The sequence below is a fragment of the Triticum aestivum genome, chromosome 2B (assembly GCF_018294505.1).
Source record: "Triticum aestivum cultivar Chinese Spring chromosome 2B, IWGSC CS RefSeq v2.1, whole genome shotgun sequence".
NCBI classification, from domain to species: Eukaryota; Viridiplantae; Streptophyta; class Magnoliopsida; order Poales; family Poaceae; genus Triticum; species Triticum aestivum.
In genome coordinates, this window is record NC_057798.1 from 25,674,321 (window position 1) to 25,689,017 (window position 14,697).

The window sequence follows — 14,697 nt, forward strand, 5'->3', positions numbered from 1 at the left end:
TTGGAGGAGGAGTGGCCTGAGCTTGTGCCGGACTTGGAGGAGGAGTGGATGTCTGACGCTGTGGCGGACTTGGAGGAGGAGGAGTGGCCTGACACATTGCCGGACTTGGTGGACTTGCAGCATCAGGAGACTGCTGACTCGGTGGCGGACTTCGACGAGGAGTCGGCTGACGCGGTGTCGGTGGCCTTCGAATGATGATGCAATCCTTTTTCCATAGGATGATACGATGTTTGGCGTCTCCGAGAAAGCACTCGTCGTCACCTCCAGGATAGTCAAGCTCTAGCTCCGAATATGGGTCCACCACCTCATCAACCAAGACACGAGCACAGCCTGCTGGAATCGGGTTGCAATGGAAGGTTGCCTCGGGGGGATTTGTAAAAGCAACGGCGTCCGCCACCTTCATAGATATGTTCTTCATTTTGACGTGTAGCTCGCAGCTAGTGTTCTCCGTGATGTCATCCACGGGGTATCCACCCAGCATTGCGTCGTCTGGGGCGGAACCCACGCTGCTTCTCGGCATGGATGGGGCGGTGCTATCCAATGCTGGATCATTCGCTAGCTGCTGCAGCTGCTGAGACCCCCTTTGCTGGGTAAGTGAGTCGATCTGCTCCTGCTGCCGCTGGAATTTGACTACCAATTCCGCTTGACTTGCTTCTAGGCCTTGAAGGCGTTCATAGTCTCGCTTCCTCTGCTCCTCCTCCATCTTCCTCTTCTTCTCCTCCGCAATCTTCTTTCTCGCACGGGTTCTGTAGTCGGTGTTCCAGTCTGAGAACCCCTCATACCATGGAATAGCGCCCTTGCCTTGTGTTCTTCCCGGGTGTTCAGGATTTCCCAGGGCACGCGTAAGCTCGTCGTTCTCTCTGTTGGGCTGGAACACCCCCGATCGTGCCTCTTCTATTGCAACAAGTATCGCATCGTCGGCTCCCTTCAGACTTGCCCTCGTTGAAACATTGCCTGTCTTCGGGTCCAACTCCCCCCATGTGCATAGAACCAAGTCCTGACCCTGGGGGGCCAGCTCTTAGTAACCGGAGTGGCACCTGCATCCTCCATCTCTTTCTCAGACTTATCCCACTTAGGCATTGCCACCGCATAGCCACCTGGCCCCAGCTTATGGAACTTATCCTTTTTTCCGGCATTCTTCTTGTTTATTCTCGACCGTTCCTTAGCTAATTCCGAATCCTTGAATTTCACGAAATCGTCCCAATGAGCACGTTGGTTCTCTAGTGTTCCCTCGAATACTGGAGTCTTCCTTCCTCCCTTGACGTACTTGTCCCATTCACGATTCTTGTGGTTCTTGAATGCAACCGCCATCTTCCTAAGAGCAGCGTCCTTGACTTTCTGCACATCTGCTTCTGTGAAATGATCTGGTAGGGTGAAATGTTCCATGAGAGTATCCCAAAGCAGATCTTTTTGATTCTTGTCGACAAAAGTAACATCTGAACGTGGAGTAGCGTCCTCTTTGCCTTTTTGTCTTTTGTCTTTTGCTGGCTCTCTCCATTCTTGAAGGGAGATCGGGAGTTGGTCCTTCACAAGAACTCCACACTGACGAATGAACTTGTTCGCAATCTTCTTAGGCGCTAATGGTTCGCCATTAGGTCTGACTGCCTCGATATTGTACTTTACGCCCTCCTTCAACTTTTTGTTCGGGCCTCGTTTCGTCCTTTTGCCTGAAGATTTGCTCGATCCGGATGGCTGAAAGAACAAAGATCGATTCGTTAATATATCTTCAAGTCATTTAAAACATGTGATGATCACCAGATACCTGCTTATATAAATATATATACCTCGCCGGTCTTTGTTGTTTCAGGATCAACATCTTCTTCGTCATCGTCATAATCGTAGTTCATGACTTCATCAATTCGGTCGTCGCGATCGAATATCATATCACCCTCTCCGGTGTTGTTTAGAAATTCGGAGCCGTCATAATCTTCTTCATTCTGATCATCATTTGGCCCGCGTATCATATCGAACATGGTCTGTTCTCCCTCTCTGTCGGTATTGTCTGCCATAGCTTTTATTTAACTAATTCAAAAGAAATATAAAACAATTTAGTATTCAAATTACATCGTCTCGAATAATAGATATAATCACGAATACTTCGTCTAGAATAATAGATATAATCTCAAATACATCGTCTCGAATAATATATAATATTGAATAGTACATCACTGGCTAGCTAATTAAAGATCGAATACTATAGAAGAATCTAGGACACCCGCGGTTCCTGCGGCGCGGGCGGTGGACACCCAAAGAGAAGGAACCCTCACAGGATCATAGCTGAAGTGAGATCCCCGAAGATACTGCCAGGTATTGGAGAACCTGCCGCCCTCTAACGCAACCATGTAGCGATGGACGTGCTCGTCCTCCTCCCTGACACGGCGACGTACCACCTCCGGCGGGGCCGGGTCCCTCCGCACCGAAACTGGCCCACGCGAACGCCACCAAACGAGATCAGGGTCGACGACGGGACCCGGGGCCGGGTTCCTCATCAAGCGGCGCGCCCCTCCAGGCAGCACATCCCAGTGCCAGCCCGGCGGAGCCCAGTCCCGGACATGGGTCGGCTGGACGTCGTCGCGGACGGGTCGACGGCGAGGATGCGGGCCGGGCATCGTCGAGAAAAAATACTAGCTATATGCCCGCAAAAAGTAACATTTTTTTAATGATTGGATTTTGATAACTAAAATTTCTAACATTTCTATATAACACTAATTATGCTAATCTAAATAATCTAAATAACACTAATATTTCTAACATTTCTAACATTTCTATATAACACTAATTTCTAACATTTCTATATAACACTAATTTCTAACTGATTAAACACTAATTATATCCATCTAACATGCATTCATACATATATAATAGTGAAAAAATAATAATCTAAATAATCTAAACTAATTAAACATACAAAATACGTGTGTGTACTAATTAAACACTAATTATCTAAACTAATTAAACATACAAAATAATAATCTAAATAATCTAAACTAATTAAAGACTAATTATCTAAACTAATTAAACATGCTTGTGTGTGTGTGTGTACGGGCTCGGGGAGGGCTCACAGCGGGCGACGGCGACGGCGAGGCGAGGGACGGCGAGGCGACGGCGAGGCGACGGCGGGGACGGCGCGACAGGGACGGGGACGGCGCGACGGGGACGGGCCCGGGGCGGCGACGGAGACGAGGGCGGCGACGGGGACGGGGGCGGCGACGGGGACGGGGGCGGTGACGGAGACGAGCGGCGACGGAGACGATCGAGAGCGGCGGCGACGGCGACGGAGACGGAAACAGAGGAACGAACAGAGAGGGAAACTGAAATTTTCGTAGCCGTTGTATATATAGAAGGCACCTTTAGTACCGGTTGGAACCACCAACCGGTACTAAAGGCCTGTTTTGGCCAGGCCAAGCGGCGGGAAGCGACCCCCTTTAGTACCGGGTGGTGGCACAAACCGGTACTAAAGGCCCCCCCTTTAGTACCGGTTTGTGCCACGAGCCGGTACTAAAGGGGGTGCGCTGGCGCAGGTGCGGTGCGGCAAGTTTAGTCTCACCTCGCTAGCCGAGGGGCGACCGCACTGGTTTATAAACCCCCGTGCGGTCGCTCTCTCGAGCTCCTCTCCAAAGCAGGCTTACTGGGCCTACGTGTTCTTTGCAGCCCTGTGGGCCCACTTGGCCTTTGCAGGCCTGCATCCTGGCCCAACGACAGGTTGGGTTTCTAGTCGTATGCAGGCCGCTCTGGCCTAGTAGGCGGGCTTTTTTATTTTATTTTTTGCTTTATTTATTTTTGTGTTGTTTTTTTGTGTATTTAGAGTTTCTTTATGAACATTTTTGTTTTAGGTACAAAAAATTACAAACTTTCTGTTAGGGTTTTTTTATTATTTTTTTGCTTTATTTATTTTTGTGTTTTTTTGTGTATTTAGAGTTTTTTTGTGAACATTTTTGTTTTAGGTACAAAAAATTACAAACTTTCTGTTAGTGCCCGTAGTTTTCAAATTTGAATAGTTTAAATTTTGAATTATTTGAAATTAGTGTGAATCACTAGTTTGTGAATAACTTAACTTTAAAAATCAGTAAAGGCATGAAAGAATTTGTTTGCACATAAAATTTCTTCGCGTTTCAAATGCCAAAACACATAACTACCCTAACTATTACAGAGATTCCCCTCTCGGTGCGAAACACAGAAGAAAGTGATGATAGCTAGTGAAGCCGATCACATCCCAGATCTTTGGGTGTGAAACTTTTTCTTCCCGTGTGTCCCTTTGCACCGTAACCATGGAAAATCTTCATCACTTAACGGGATGCTCGGGTCAATATTCACTGTGAATGGAGCAATTTCATCAAACTTTTTATAATCTTCTGACTTGTCTGTCTTGTCATCCACTCCCACGATGTTTCTCTTCCCAGAAAGAACTATGTGCCGCTTTGGCTCATCGTACGATGCATTCGCTTCCTTATATTTTCTTTTTCTTGGCTTGGTAGACATGTCCTTCACATAGAAAACCTGTGCCACATCATTGGCTAGGACGAATGGTTCGTCTGCATACGCAAGATTGTTGAGATCCACTGTTGTCATTCCGTACTGCGGGTCTTCTGTTACCCCGCCTCGTGTCATATTGACCCATTTGCACCGAAACAAAGGGACCTTTAAACCACGTCGATAGTCAAGTTCCCATATGTCCTGTATATAACCATAATATGTTTTCTTTCCCGTCTTGGTTTCTGCATCAAAGCGGACACCACTGTTTTGGTTGGTGCTCTTCTTATCTTGGGCGATCGTGTAAAATGTATTACCATTTATCTCGTACCCTTTGAAAGTCATTATATTCGAAGATGGTAACTGGGACAGCAAGTACATGTCATCTTCAATAGAGGTGTCATGCATGGTACGTGTCTGCAACCAGCTAGCGAACTCCTGGTTTGTTCACGTGTAATCCAGTCATCAGACCGCTCCGAGTGTTTGGAGCGTAGCAAATTCTTGTGTTCATCCATATACGGAGCCACCAAGGCGGAATTCTGTAGAACTATGTAGTGTGCTTCAGTGAGAGAATGTCCGTCCATACATATTATTTGTTCCCCTCCTAGCGTGCCTTTTTCATCCAGTCTGCCCTTATGCCGCGATTCAGGAACACCAATCGGCTTAAGGTCAGGAATAAAGTCAATACAAAACTCAATGACCTCCTCATTTTGATGGCCCTTGGAGATGCTTCCTTCTGGCCTAGCACGATTATGAACATATTTCTTTAAGACTCCCATGAACCTCTCAAAGGGGAACATATTGTGTAGAAATACAGGACCCAAAACGTTAATCTCTTGGCACAGATGAACTAGGACGTGTGTCATGATGTTGAAGAAGGATGGTGGAAACACCAACTCGAAACTGACAAGACATTGCACCAAATCATTCTGTAACCTTGGTATGATTTCTGGATCGATTACCTTCTGAGAGATTGCATTGAGAAATGCACATAACTTCACAATGGCTAATCGAACGTTTTCCGGTAGAAGCCCCCTCAATGCAACCGGAAGCAGTTGCGTCATAATCACGTGGCAGTCATGAGACTTTAGGTTCTGGAACTTTTTCTCTGCCATGTTTATTATTCCCTTTATATTCGACGAGAAGCCAGACGGTACCTTAATACTGAGCAGGCATTCAAAGAAGATTTCCTTCTCTTCTTTGGTAAGAGCGTAGCTTGCATGACCCTGATGTATGCCGTCTTCTCCGTGCATACGTTGCTGGTCCTCCCGTGCCTCAGGTGTATCTTTTGTCTTCCCATACACGCCCAAGAAGCCAAGCAGGGTCACGCAAAGATTCTTCGTCACGTGCATCACGTCGATTGCGGAGCGGACCTCTAGGTCTTTCCAATATGGCAGGTCCCAAAATATAGATTTCTTCTTCCACATGGGTGCGCGTCCGTCAGCGTCCTTTGGAACAGATTGTCCGCCAGGACCCTTTCCAAATATCACCTTCAAATCCTTGACCATATCATGTACATCAGCACCAGTACGGTGGCGAGGCTTCGTCCGGTGATCCGCCTCACCTTTGAAATGCTTGCCTTTCTTTCTTACGGGATGCCTGCTCGAAAGAAATCGACGATGTCCCAGGTACACATTCTTCTTACAACTATTCAAATATATACTGTCGGTATCATCCAAACAGTGCGTGCATCCGTGGTATCCCTTGTTTGTCTGTCCTGAAAGGTTACTGAGAGCAGGCCAATCATTGATGGTCACGAACAGCAATGCCTTTAGGTCAAATTCTTCCTGTTTGTGCTCATCCCATGCACGTACACCTGTTCTATTCCACAGTTGTAAGAGTTCTTCAACTAATGGCCTTAGATACACATCAATGTCGTTGCCGGGTTGTTTAGGGCCTTGGATGAGCACTGGCATCATAATGAACTTCCGCTTCATGCACAACCAAGGAGGAAGGTTATACAAACATAGAGTCACAGGCCAGGTGCTATGGTTGCTGCTCTGCTCCCCAAAAGGATTAATGCCATCTGCGCTTAGACCAAACCATACGCTCCTTGCATCATCTGCAAACTCCTTCTCGTACTTTCTTTCGATTTTTCTCCACTGCGACCCGTCAGCGGGTACTCTCAACTTTCCGTCTTTCTTACGGTCTTCTCTGTGCCATCGCATCGCCTTGGCATGCTCTTTGTTTTGGAACAAACGTTTCAACCGTGGTATTATAGGAGAATACTACATCACCTTGGCAGGAATCTTCTTCCTGGGGCGCTTGCCCTCGACATCACCATGCTCATCGCGGCTGATCTTATAGCGCAATGCACCACATACCGGGCAAGCGTTCAAATCCTCGTACTCACCGCGGTAGAGGATGCAATCATTAGGGCATGCATGTATCTTCTGCACCTCTAACCCTAGAGGGCAGACAACCTTCTTTGCTTCGTACGTACTCTCGGGCAATTCGTTGTCCTTTGGAAGCATATCCTTTATCATTACCAACAACTTTCCAAATCCCTTGTCAGATACACCATTCTCTGCCTTCCATTGCAGCAATTCCAATGTGGTGCCCAGCTTTTTCTTGTCACCTACGCAATTCGGGTACAACAATTTTTTGTGATCCTCTAACATGCGCTGCAACTTCTTCTTCTCCAAATCACTTGCGCAGTTTTTCTTTGCATCGGCAATGGCCCGACCTAGATCATCAACGGGCTCATTTGATGCCTCTTCTTCAGCTTCTTCCCGCATTGCCGGCTCAGCTTCTTCCCGCATTACCGGCTCAGCTTCTTCCCCCATTGTTGTATCATCGTATTCAGGGAACCCATGGCCAGGATAGCTGTCGTCGTCCTCTTCTTCTTCATTGTCTTCCATCATAACCCCACTTTCTCCGTGCTTGGTCCAAACATTATAGTGGGGCATGAAACCGGACTCAAACAGGTGGACGTGAATGGTTCTTGACGTAGAGTAATTGCGACCATTCTTACAGCCAGCACATGGACAAGGCATAAAACCATCCGCCCGCTTGTTTGCCTCAGCCGCAAGCAGAAAAGTATGCACGCCCTCAACGAACTGGGGAGAGCATCGGTCATCGTACATCCATTGCCGGCTCATCTTCATTACACAACACCGAATAGACCAAATTAATACAAGTTCATACATAAAGTTCATACAAGTTCATACATAAAGTTCATACATAAAGTTCATACAACACTTAAATGCAACAAACAAATAACTCTCTAGCTAAAGCATTTAAATGCAACAACAAATGCGATCAAGATCGCAACTAAGGTAACAATTGATCCAACAGCATAATGATACCAAGCCTCACTATCGATGGCATATTTTCTAATCTTTCTAATCTTCAAGCGCATTTTCTCCTTCTTGATCTTGTGATCATCGACAACATCGGCAACATGCAACTCCAATTCCATCTTCTCCCCCTCAATTCTTTTCAATTTTTCTTTCAAGTACTCGTTTTCTCTTTCAACTAAATTTAACCTCTCGACAATAGGGTCGGTTGGAATTTCCGGTTCACATACCTCCTAGATAAAAATATCTATGTCAACTTGATGGGCATAATTTGTCATAAACACGAAATGCAACAAATAGTTTTAAAAGAGAATATACCACATCCGAATCATAACAAGGACGAGGGCCGACGGGGACGGATATCAAAACCATGGCACTATGTATAACAAACAACGTACGGGTAAGATAATTATTATACGAGTAACTATATATCCAAATCACACAAACATCAATTTTTTATATAAAATTTCATGAACAAGAGGCTCACCACAAGGTGGTGCCGGCGACGGGACGGTGCGGACGATCGACGGTGGTTACGACGGAGATTTAGAAGACACTAAGTAAACCACACCTACATATGCAAACTAAGTGTTATTTTAACCTCAAATTGCATATAAATCAAATACTAGCACATATATATATATATATTTCCTCCCAAATTACTAAACTCACAAATTAATAACTATATAAAGCATTGCAAGAGCTAATATAGCAATGAGAGATGAAAGGACAAAGTTGCTAACCTTTGTGATCATTTGAATGGATGGGGGCCTTCAAATCTTGACAAATTTTGGGCAAAATGTGTGATGAGCTCGAGAGGAAGAGGGGAAGAACAAAGAGGAGAGGGGAAAGGGGAAGAACAGCGAGCTCGGGTGGACGAAGGGTTTATGTAGGACGACCTTTAGTACCGGTTCGTGCCAAGAACCGGTACTAAAGGTGCTGGAGGGGGCCCAGACTGACAACATCCTGCCACCACTCTCATTAGTACCGGTTCGTGGCACGAACCGGTGCTAAAGGTTAGCCACGAACCGGTACTAATGACAGCGGCCCGGCTAGCCGTTGGAACCGGCACTAATGTATACATTTGTGCCGGCTCAAATACAAACCGGCACTAATGTGCTTCACGTTTGACCCTTTTTCTACTAGTGATTTAAATGAGTAGTAAATCTCAGCCGGTCGATTTTTTATTTTTTTTGTAGAATTCGTTTGGGTGTTGTTTTAAAATAATCATATGAATAATTAGTATCACTCATCTGTAATTATTTTAGAATTAGTAAAAAGTTTGGGTGTTGTTTTAAAATAATCAATCGAATAATTAGTATCACTTAATTTGTTTTAGAATTGGTAAAAAAACATACATATGATAAAAAAAAACCGCTATGCGTAGGGCATATGCACGCTGCATGTGTGTTGTAGCCGATCCATGCGTACCTTCCCATTATGTGGTCTTTGCATGTAATTTTTTATCAAGAAATCTTTGACTTTAGTTAATTGGTCTTGCCGCACCTTCCCATTACGGGGTCTTTCTTTCTAAGAAATTCATCCAAATATTCCCTCTGTGTTGGATCTCTTCCGTGTCCTCTTTTATAGCACACATCCCATCGAATGGAAAGAAAGGGCAGCCAGCCCAGCTGGTTCCGTCCCGTCCTTTTCATTCGATTGAGTGCCGAGTCGACAACACACGGATGGAAAAGATTTTTGAATACTCGTGCAAAAGCTCCACGCCCGGGACCAACAATTCCAGTCCACACCGATCCAGCTCCACGTACCTTCCATGGACATGTGACGCTCAGCTCCAACTTGGCCAAAGCTAGCTAGCTAGTGCTGCTGCCCGAACGACAGCGACAACGGCAGCTTTGCAGTTGCCGTCCGTCACTAGCTAGGCAACGGACGGTTTTTCGACGGTCTGCGCGCCACGCCTTTGATCGAATGCCACATAATGTTCACCCACAAAAAAAATTAAAAAAATAATAAAAAATAATGCCACATTTTTTCTGAGACATATCACCCCACTTTATTACGGTGTTACTATAAGAGTTACATCGCCGAGTAAAAGAGGGATAAGTTCTCCAGGAGGCTCCTCGAAGAAACTACTCCATATTACATAACTACCTCTTAGCCAAATTTGCTACTCCCTCTGTTTACTTTTACAAGTTCTTGAAGACATTTCAGACAGCATGTAAAGTAACCTAATAGTTGTCTGAAATGACTTATAAAAATGAACGAAGAGAGTAGTTCATGGGCGATCATATTTGCCCCTCTGGGGCAATGCACAAAAGACGTATAAAAAAAATCACATGCCACATAACATAGAGTAGAGCAACAAGTTTTTATATTTTTTATTAAGAGTCGATCAGACAGACACACAGAAAAGAAAGAGATTGACAACAGAGCCGACCAAGCCAAGCACGGCCTCGTGCTCGTACCGGACTGCCCTGATGCAGCGGTGATGAAGAGCTTGTTGAGCATTGTGACTATTACGTAAGTATAGGATAGATTAGGATTTATTCCTATCTTGTTTTGTACTCTAAATAGGTCATGTATCATTATATATACGCCCACGAGGTTCAAGCAATATAACCATCGATTCCATCAATCTCTCTCTATCCCGTGATCTTCATAATCGTCACCGAAGACCGCGTCACCCATACCTAAGGTTCGTCTGCCGATCATGTTGATCGACTGTCCTAAAAAGTCTTCTTTTCTGATCTATTAATCCATTTTTCTCTCTCTCTCCGATCAATTGATCTTCCTTTTTGGTTTTCCAATCCGCAGATCGGTTTGTGTCGCCCACCGCTCCGTCGATCCTTGTGCGCAGCTACTCCACCCTTGATGGTGACTACACGTCGCCGTGGCTCCAGAGGGACGCCCGCATCCATCCACGCGTGCTCTCCACTGAGACCCGCGGTCCACCGCCGTCCCGAGGCCGTCCACTCCAGGCAGTTCCTGTGGCTGCATCGACCCTCGCGCTGCCACTGTGTCGCCCCATCGGACTGTAGCGCGCGTGGCACGCGGTCCCTGTCAGCGTCTCATGGTTCTTCCTGCGGCTGCACCGACCCGCGCGCTGCCGCTGCGTCGACCTTCGGGCCATAGTGCCGCGGCCCGCGGTCCACCGCCGCCCCGAGGCCGTCCGCTTAGGCCATGCTCGTGGCTGCACCGACCCTCGTGCTGCCACTGCGTCGCATCGTCGGGTCGTAGCGAGCGTGTCACGTGGTACCTGCCACCGCCCTGAGGTCTTCCCCGCCATCGTCCTGACCCGCGCGCTGCCGCTACGTCGCCCCTTCGGGCTGTAGTGCCGCGGTACGCGGTCCACTTCAGAGTCCACGCGCGCCAACTTCTGTGCTGTATGCATCATGCCTCCTTCCTATACGCGGAAACACCACCATCCGCGCTAGTTTTCGTCACGCTGTTGGGTTCTTCCTCGCCTACTTCGAGCACAGCCACCGCGCTCCTAACCTTGCCGCTGCCGCCTCCTCTTCAGGCCGCCGCCTCCGCTCTTCTTCATGGCTCCACAACGACTACCACGACATCGGCCACCCCGACTTGACATCAACCACCGCGTCTCTCGCACGGCTACCTCGACCACAGCTACACCACCCTACGCTCTCGGCTACATCGACATCGGCACAAAGGGCTACCGCCTTACTTGAGCAACCTCGTTGGTTTCCACTCCAGCCATAACTTCCACAATGCATCGGCCATTACGACTAGGGGGGGGGGGGTGTCTGTCGGCTTACCTTTGGATTCTTCTCCAGTCTCACCGTCTGCATTGCTACCGCTGTGACTGTGGGGGGATGTTGACTATCGTGACTACTAGGAAGTATAGGATAGACTAGGATTTATCTCTACCTTGTCTTGTATTCCAAGTGGTCATGTACTCACTATATATAAGCCCACGAGGCTCAAGCAATATAACCATTCACCAATCCCTCTCTATCCTAACAGAGCTAGCTACCTAGGCGTCAATCGATCTGAGGCTGCCACAAGGCCGATACCAATGACTACATGGCCGTCCTTGCAGCCCCGTCACGACACGTGCGTGGTAGCTAGCACACTACATACTCCCTCCATAAGAAATATAAGAATATTTAGAACACTACTTAGCGATCTAAATGCTCTTATTTTTCTTTACAAAAGGAGTACTTCCTCAGTTCCCAAATCTATGTCTTTTTAGAGATTCTGATATGTGCTACATACAAAGTAAGATGAGTGAATCTACACTCTAAAACACGTCTATATGCAATCATATGGAGTTCATGTAGAAATCTCTAAAGAAGAGAAACGGAGGAAGTACTACACATGCATGCTAGCCTACACAGTCCAAAACGCATACTGGCTATGGATCAGTACACATTATCCTCAACCGATGCACCACGTACAATGTGTTTTGCTTAATATGTGCCCTTCGTACACATGCCTCCATGGCACTAGCTACCTACATTGGCACATACATTTAGTCAAAAACTCAATGCTTTCTAAGTTTGACCAAATATATACTCCATCTGTTTTTAATATAAGACATTCTAGATATTTCAATACGGACTACATATGGATGTATACAGATGCATTTTAGAGCATAGATTCACTCATTTTGCTACCATGTTGCCTGTATTGAAATCTTTAAAATGACTTATATTTAGAAATTGATGGTGACATGGAGTAGAAGAAAATAGCAACTTGCTATAGTTTTGAATGAAAATACATTATGAAAATATATCTAATGATGAACATATTGATGTTGATTTGGTATTGTTTATCTTAATAGCTTTGTACATACATTTGGTCAAAACCTTGTAAAGCATTGACTTTTTGACTTGGTTTATACGTCATGTATTTCAGGACAGAGGGGATAGCACATTACGTACGTTAGCTATCCATCCATCCATGTCTACATACCCCGGTAGCAACGCACATGTATTATATTGGATGACAAACAAAGAAGAAGAAGAGTGAATTTATCTTTTCGGTAAAAAGAACCGTCTACGTCATTTAAAATAATAACATCGGATGTGAATGGTGTTTCACATAATTATTATTTCCAGTTGCAATGCACGGGCATTTAGTTAGTCTCTAGAAAAAGACTTATATTTAGAAATGGCGGAAGTACTACACATGCATGCTAGCCTATACATACAGTCCAACAGGGATACTGGCTACGGAGTACACATTATCCTCAACCGATGCACCACGTACAATTAGTTTTGCTTAATCTGAGCCCTCCATACACATGCCTCCATGGCACTAGCTACCTACTCCCTCTCTCCCTAAATACATTGGCACGTACATTTAGTCAAAAACTCAATGCTTTCTAAGTTTGACCAAATATATACTCCCTCTGTTTTCAATATAAGACATTCTAGAGATTTCAATACGGACAACATATAGATGTATACAGATGCATTTTAGAGCATAGATTCACTCATTTTGCTACGTATGTAGCTTATATTGGAATCTCTAAAATGGCTTATCTTTAGAAACGGATGGAGACATGGAGTAGAAGAAAATAGCAACTTGCTAGTTCTGAATGAGTACATTATGAAAATATATCTAATGATGAACATATTTATGTTGATTTGGTATTGTTTATCTTAATAGCTTTGTACATACATTTGGTCAAAACCTTGTAAAGCATTGACTTTTTGACTCGGTTTATACGCCATGTATTTCGGGACAGAGGGGGTAGCACACTACATACGTTAGCTATCCATCCATCCACCCATGTCTACATACCCCCGTACCAACAACAAAAGGTCACCTCGAGGCCGTGGAGCAAATTCCTTCACATATTTCATCTTGTTATTGCGTTGATGCGTCCTCTTGACAATAGACCATTTGCGTTTGGATCAAGTCATACAGTTAACTCTATTGTACTAACTGCCATCTGTCTTGGAGGATTTGTGTGTTCAACAGAAAAAGTAAGATTATTTGTGTGCAAGTCAATCAAGGAGACAAAACTGATGTTTTGTTGGCTATAGTTGTCTATGCCGTTGATACAAGATTCTTAATTATTTTCATCTGATTTATCTTTCTCTGTAGTTGTTGATTGCAAGACACCTGTAATAAAACAAGTAGTACTCCTAGTTCCTTTGGTGATTTGAATCCTCACGAGATCAAATGGAAAAAACGGAAACCAAAGATTACATGCAAGAAGAAGAACATTATCCCGTCGACTTGCTCTAGGCACGTCCGTACGTACGCTGCCTCAAGAAGCTGCAAGCGCACTCAGGCAGCCGGGCCGAAGCACGTGGACTTGTTTCAGCTACCAACTGGTGCGATGCGACATGGAAGAACATCAAGCAGCAGACAGCAGACGCCCGTGTCATGGGAGTTGCAGCGGCACAAGGCGGATGTGGTCACCCGGAGCTGCTCCCTCTCAGACGGACGGACGTTGACTCTGGCAGCGCTCCATCTCATACAGAGGGCGATCAACTGCGTCGTCCCCTCCGTCAGACGAACGGACGGATGTCATTGACTCTGGCAGCCGTCCCCTCCTTCCGACCCTACCGCTGCCGGGCCCCGTGGTAAATTGTCTTACCTTTGTCTTACCCTACCGCCAGGGTCCTCGACGGTAGGGTGTGAGCAGTTATAATCCGCGGGCACATGTTCGCCCACCCCATCTCTTCTTTCACCCGCGTCGCAAGAACAGAGAAGAACTGCTCTTCTACCTTCTCTCATCCACTCCACTCTTCTTCTCGGATCTCTTTCATTTCTTCACGGTTTTTGCGGATCAAGATGGCTCCGAAACTAGAAAAGTAAGCTCTCTCAATCCCTCCAAGTAGTTTTAGCCAAAAAGCTTTCAATTCTAATGCATTATTTGGTACGAATTAACCCTATATTCCTACTAGATTTTAATTTTGGTTGATGATAGGTTTGCTTAGCTTGATTCTATATGACGTATGGGGCTTAATATGAACTCTAGTAACAAGTT